This window comes from Benincasa hispida, chromosome 12 (genome assembly GCF_027475165.1).
Source record: "Benincasa hispida cultivar pf3 chromosome 12, pf3_genome.v1.1, whole genome shotgun sequence".
NCBI lineage: Eukaryota > Viridiplantae > Streptophyta > Magnoliopsida > Cucurbitales > Cucurbitaceae > Benincasa > Benincasa hispida.
Window position 1 is genome coordinate 15,027,249 of NC_143489.1, and position 4,991 is coordinate 15,032,239.

Below are 4,991 nucleotides of genomic sequence, written 5' to 3' on the forward strand. Positions count from 1 at the left end.
GAAGAAATGCATGGAATTACTCGAGCACTATCAAACTCATGCAAAAGAATGTTTATTGCTAAAATACTGTGACACTAACGCATGATATTGTAGGATCTTAACAAAAGGCTAACACATGATTAAGAAAAGTGTCGCAGGCAAAGTCTAACGCATGGGGCATGCATCGGAGGGATTCAACGCAAGGAAGATTCATTGATTCAGGCTGTTTGTGTCAAATCACCACTTGCAAGTATGGGCACCTGCAGCGGGTGGCGTCTAAAAATCGTCTGAGTATCAGGTGGCTAACCAGGGTATGGAATTTAATGCTGCCCATCATCAAGTTGGAGAAAATCGAAGCCTATAAATAGAAGAAATCCCACCAGATGAAAAAGTTCTGAAGTTCTGATATCTCATTCTCAGTCTCAGTTTTAGCTTAGTCTTAGTTTAGAATCTTAGATCTTTAGAGTTGTGTTGTGGTGCCGAGAAGAATAAGAGGGAAGAGAACCACCACCATCGTCGATCAAGGAGCGGAGGAAGCTGAGCTCGAGAGAGACATTTCTTCCAATTCTTATATAAGTGGTTGTACACGACTAGAATTGAGCCAAAGAGGACAAGTGATTGTACTCTATGGCTTGACTCCTTTCATTTCATCTTACTTATCGCTTTCATCTTCTCATTTGATTAAGTATTGGTTTTGTAAAGACAATCAGTTTCTTTATAAATTCTCATATTTGATGTATCATACTTTGCCACTGTTTATTTCTTGTTTATGTTGGATGCATCTATAACTTCATGCAAAAATTCCATTTTGAACGCTTAAGCCAACTAAATCAATTGATAAAAGCATCTTTAGCTTAAACTTTCGAGAGAATAAATAAGCCAACATCAAGTTAGAAACGCTTAGTACATCTAGAGATAGACGCACTGATGTTTTATTGCATCCTGTGTTTGACGCATACACCCTAGAGATAGGTATTGTATGATATTCGCATTGAGAAGTGTCGAATAGAGTCTAATGCATAAACGGAGAAAAACAAGTCATCTCATTCGCATCATATTATTGTTTGTGTACATCCAACTTAGATCGATGCATATCACTTGCATTAAAGTCCATTTTCACACGATCCATCATTCTCTACTCGACCTTTTTGTATCTTCTTGCATACACACACAGCAGCTTAGTGTAAATAACTCATTTCTCCATACACTTAGGATATCTCTACAACAATTACAACGCAAGGTTTGCGTTAGCTTTAATCTGAATCCCTGAGTTTGACCCTGGACTTACCAGGAACCTAAGTTGGATTTATACTTGAATCTGATTTAGGAAAACTTGAATGTCAATAGAGAAGTGTCATGTGTCCTGTTGCACATCACTAATGCATCAACATATCATTCATATTTACACTTATTTTTCCAATTATTTTATACAATACACTCCTAAGCTCGAATCACGAAATCAACGAACAAGTTTTTGGCACCGTTGCCGAGGATTCAACAACAAAACTAAACAAAAAATTTTCTTGTATCTTTTATAGGTAAACTTCAGCTGAGGGAGTATTACGAGCTAAGCCGAAGCTTATAAACGTTTATGAGCAGGGATAACACTCCTAAAATTGTATACGACCCCGAAGTTGAAAGGACCTTCCGACGAAGAAATAGATCTAATCGTTGCCGAAGGTTAAGGCAATAACTGCTCAGACAACAAACTAGGAAACAACAAATGGCGGACAAACAAGCAAATCAAAACTTAGCTCAACAGCTAGCCCACGCTGCGCAAAATCCTATTATAATGGCAAATAGTAGTACGCGTCCCATGCGGGAGTATGCGTCTCCTGGGTTGTATGATTTCTCACCAACGATCATATACCCAACACCAGATGGGACAAGATTTGAGATGAAATCTGTGATGTTACAAATGCTCCAAACAGCTGGACAATTTAGGGGTGCTCGGGGAGAAGACCCTCACGCCCACATGAAATGTTTCCTGGAGACGTGTAATTCATTTGTGATTCCTGGAATCACCCCAGAAGCTATCAGGCTATCTTTATTCCCATATTCTCTGCGTGACGACGCAAAGCAATGGGTAAGTTCTTTGGAGCCTGGTAAGATCACAACTTGGGAAAAGTTGGTGGAGAAATTCATGAGAAATACTTTCCACCCACCACAAATGCAAGGAGGCGGAGAGAGATCATGAACTTCGAGCAGGAAGAATTTGAAACCTTGAACGCCGCATGGGAGCGTTTTAAGGGATTAGTCAAGAATTGTCCCAACCATGGATTACCATTAACCATCCAGATGGAGACTTTCTATGGCAGATTAAACAGAGCATCTCAAATGGCAGCTGACGCAGCTGCAGCTGGCAGTATCATGGACAAATCTTATACTGAAGCTAAGGAAATATTGGACCACATAGCCAAGCATAATATGGAATGGGTGGATGACACTTACGATGCAAGAGCATAAAGGAAGAGGCTATCTCAGAATGTGAATTCTATTGACTCTAACGCAATAGCCATGCTCTCTGCACAAGTGGCTACTATGACAAACCTTTTGCAGAATATGTCACTAAGGAACGCATCAAACCTGCAAAAGGTAAATCAGGTAGAAACATTCATACAGCCCATGGTTAGCTGTGTGGGCTGTGGAGATCCTCATTCCTACTCTGATTGCCCATAAAATCCGCAATCGGTATGTTTTATTAAAAATGACCCATTCTCAAACACATATAATCTCGAATGGAGGAACCATCCAAATTTCTCTTGGGAAGGTAATCAACAAGAGCCACACCACTCAGGGGTAAACCAGTAGCAGAGGCAAGGACCGCCGCCTGGATTCCAACCAACGCAGCAGCCACACCAACAACCCTTTAATAGAGGAGGTTGTGCATCGAGTTCAACATCTCCGCTTGAAAACCTCTTAAAGGAGTATATCGCCTAGAACGACGCATTGCTAAAAAGTCAGGCGTCTTCCATCAGAACTCTAGAGATACAAGTGGGGCAGATTGTGAATGAGTTGAAGAATCGACAACCTAGAGTCTTGCCCAGCAGCACGGAAACCCCAGGGAAAACCAAAGGAGCAATAGAGTTGACGTGGAAGGATAGCACAAATACGTTCAAGGTAAATGGGCAAAGAGTGAAGCCCTACTTTGAAGATGGTGTAGAACGAAAAAAGTCATCCCTCGTATTACACGAAGCCAACTGAGGCTTGCGTCGAAGCATCCCTGTGTTCACATCGACACATATTCCAGGGACGCTTCTTCTATCTTCATTTCTTTTGCATTATGTATTTTAGCACTGCGTTTGAGTTTACTCTGACTGTTTGCTTGTCTTTGCGTTTTAAGTTGATTGATGAATGTTATTGCTTTCTTAGTTAAGAGATTTATTTGTTTTAAATAAAAAAAAAAGTTGCGTACAATTGGAAGAAGCTTAGGATGGGAATAAAACTGACGCATTGGACTTAAGCCAGCGCATGGCCCAAATTGAAAGGACGCATCTCAAAAACACAAAACACTCGATTGCCTAGAAACCCTAGGCACGTCCTTTCGTCTTCTTAATAAATGTGGATGTCAGGCGTCGTCTGAGTCATCATCCTTTTTCCCACCGACCTATAAAACACATGCCTTCGTTATTCTCTCTTCTTCCATCTCCTTCAAATCCTTCTTCGAAAAAAAACCTAACGCCCGAAGCCTTCGCCGGCACTCGATCAAGCCTATTACTCTGGTCATTCTTCGATAACAATGTCTTCAGCATCCGACAGCCAAAACCAATCGATGAGCTATGGAGGCATGTCGCCGGTAAGTTCCTTCTCATCTTCGTCTGCTTCAATGTCGCCTCCTCTAAACCCTCACCGAACTTCAAAAACCCTCGTTCCGACCAAGCTTTCGCATGGTAGGCCTTCCTCTACATCCCAGCGACCATCTCAGTTCAAACCCTTCAAAACCACCACAAACCCAAAATCCTCTAAAACCCACCAAAAACCCAAAACCATCGCAAAACCTAAACCCAAAACTCCCACCAAACCAAGGCAGTAGCGCCCTTCTTCCTCCGCGGCTGCCAAGAAACCTTACACAAAGCCCACCCCACCACCGTTCATTCCAAATATTACTCCGGTGGGTACGCCGCATGACCCTATCCCCACTTATCTCCATAACGCACCATCGCCTGCAGTGCGTCCACCTCTCTATTATCCATCCAACCTTTAGCCACCATTTACCCCATTGAAGCAGAAAGAGCTTGCCAACCCCTTCCGCCGCGTTCACCCATTATCATTTCATCTCCAGGGTCGCCGCATACCCCATCCAGCACCCCACCAATCACTCCACCCAGGCCCAGCATTGATAGTCCTGCATCAGAGCGACAACATTTACATCCACTTCCTGTCCTTCCTCTGTAGACTTTATTCATGGTGACAACATTTACATCCACTTCCTGTCCCTTAGATTTCAAGAGGGGTTGATATGTATGAAGCTCCTTGTTCATCATTGCATTTGTGTTGAACTATATGAAGCTCTTCGGAAAAGACTCTAAAATAAAATTGACTTGGCTCTTCTCATCAACGACAACTCCGTTTACTTCTGCAACGTTAAAATAGATCATCATGTACATGACACATTCTCTAATAGAGGTCCCTTCTTTCATACGACAATTATAAATGTGCTTGATGTCATCATGTCTAAGGGAGAAGGACGATTGTCTAAACATTCCCCATAAAGATTCCATAATCTCTTTAACGGTACATATACCATCGTGTTTCTTAGCCAAGACATCAGATATGCTGGTAAGAATGTGGACTCTAGCTTTTTTCATTTTCCTTTGTCCACTTATCATATGCATCCCGAACTGTTCGATTTACATTTGAGTCGGGATTTGGAGAACACTCCTCAGTTAAAACAAACCTAAGATCATCGATTACCAGTATTGTATTCAAGTTTGATTTCTACGTAGCATCATTGTCCCCATTAAGTTTCTCAGAAGCAAGTAATTGTACTAATGAGCTAGTCATGCTGAAAA

The 4,991-nt window shown here is 41.8% G+C and overlaps 1 non-coding gene across 1 annotated transcript; it reads right to left on the bottom strand.

Annotated features, from left to right (window-relative positions):
* Window positions 1-2,157: 2,157 nt before the first annotated feature.
* Window positions 2,158-2,261, bottom strand: LOC120068729 (small nucleolar RNA R71). The gene has a single exon (XR_005479353.1). It is a non-coding gene; the product is annotated as a small nucleolar RNA R71 (small nucleolar RNA).
* Between the last annotated feature and the right edge of the window lie 2,730 nt (window positions 2,262-4,991).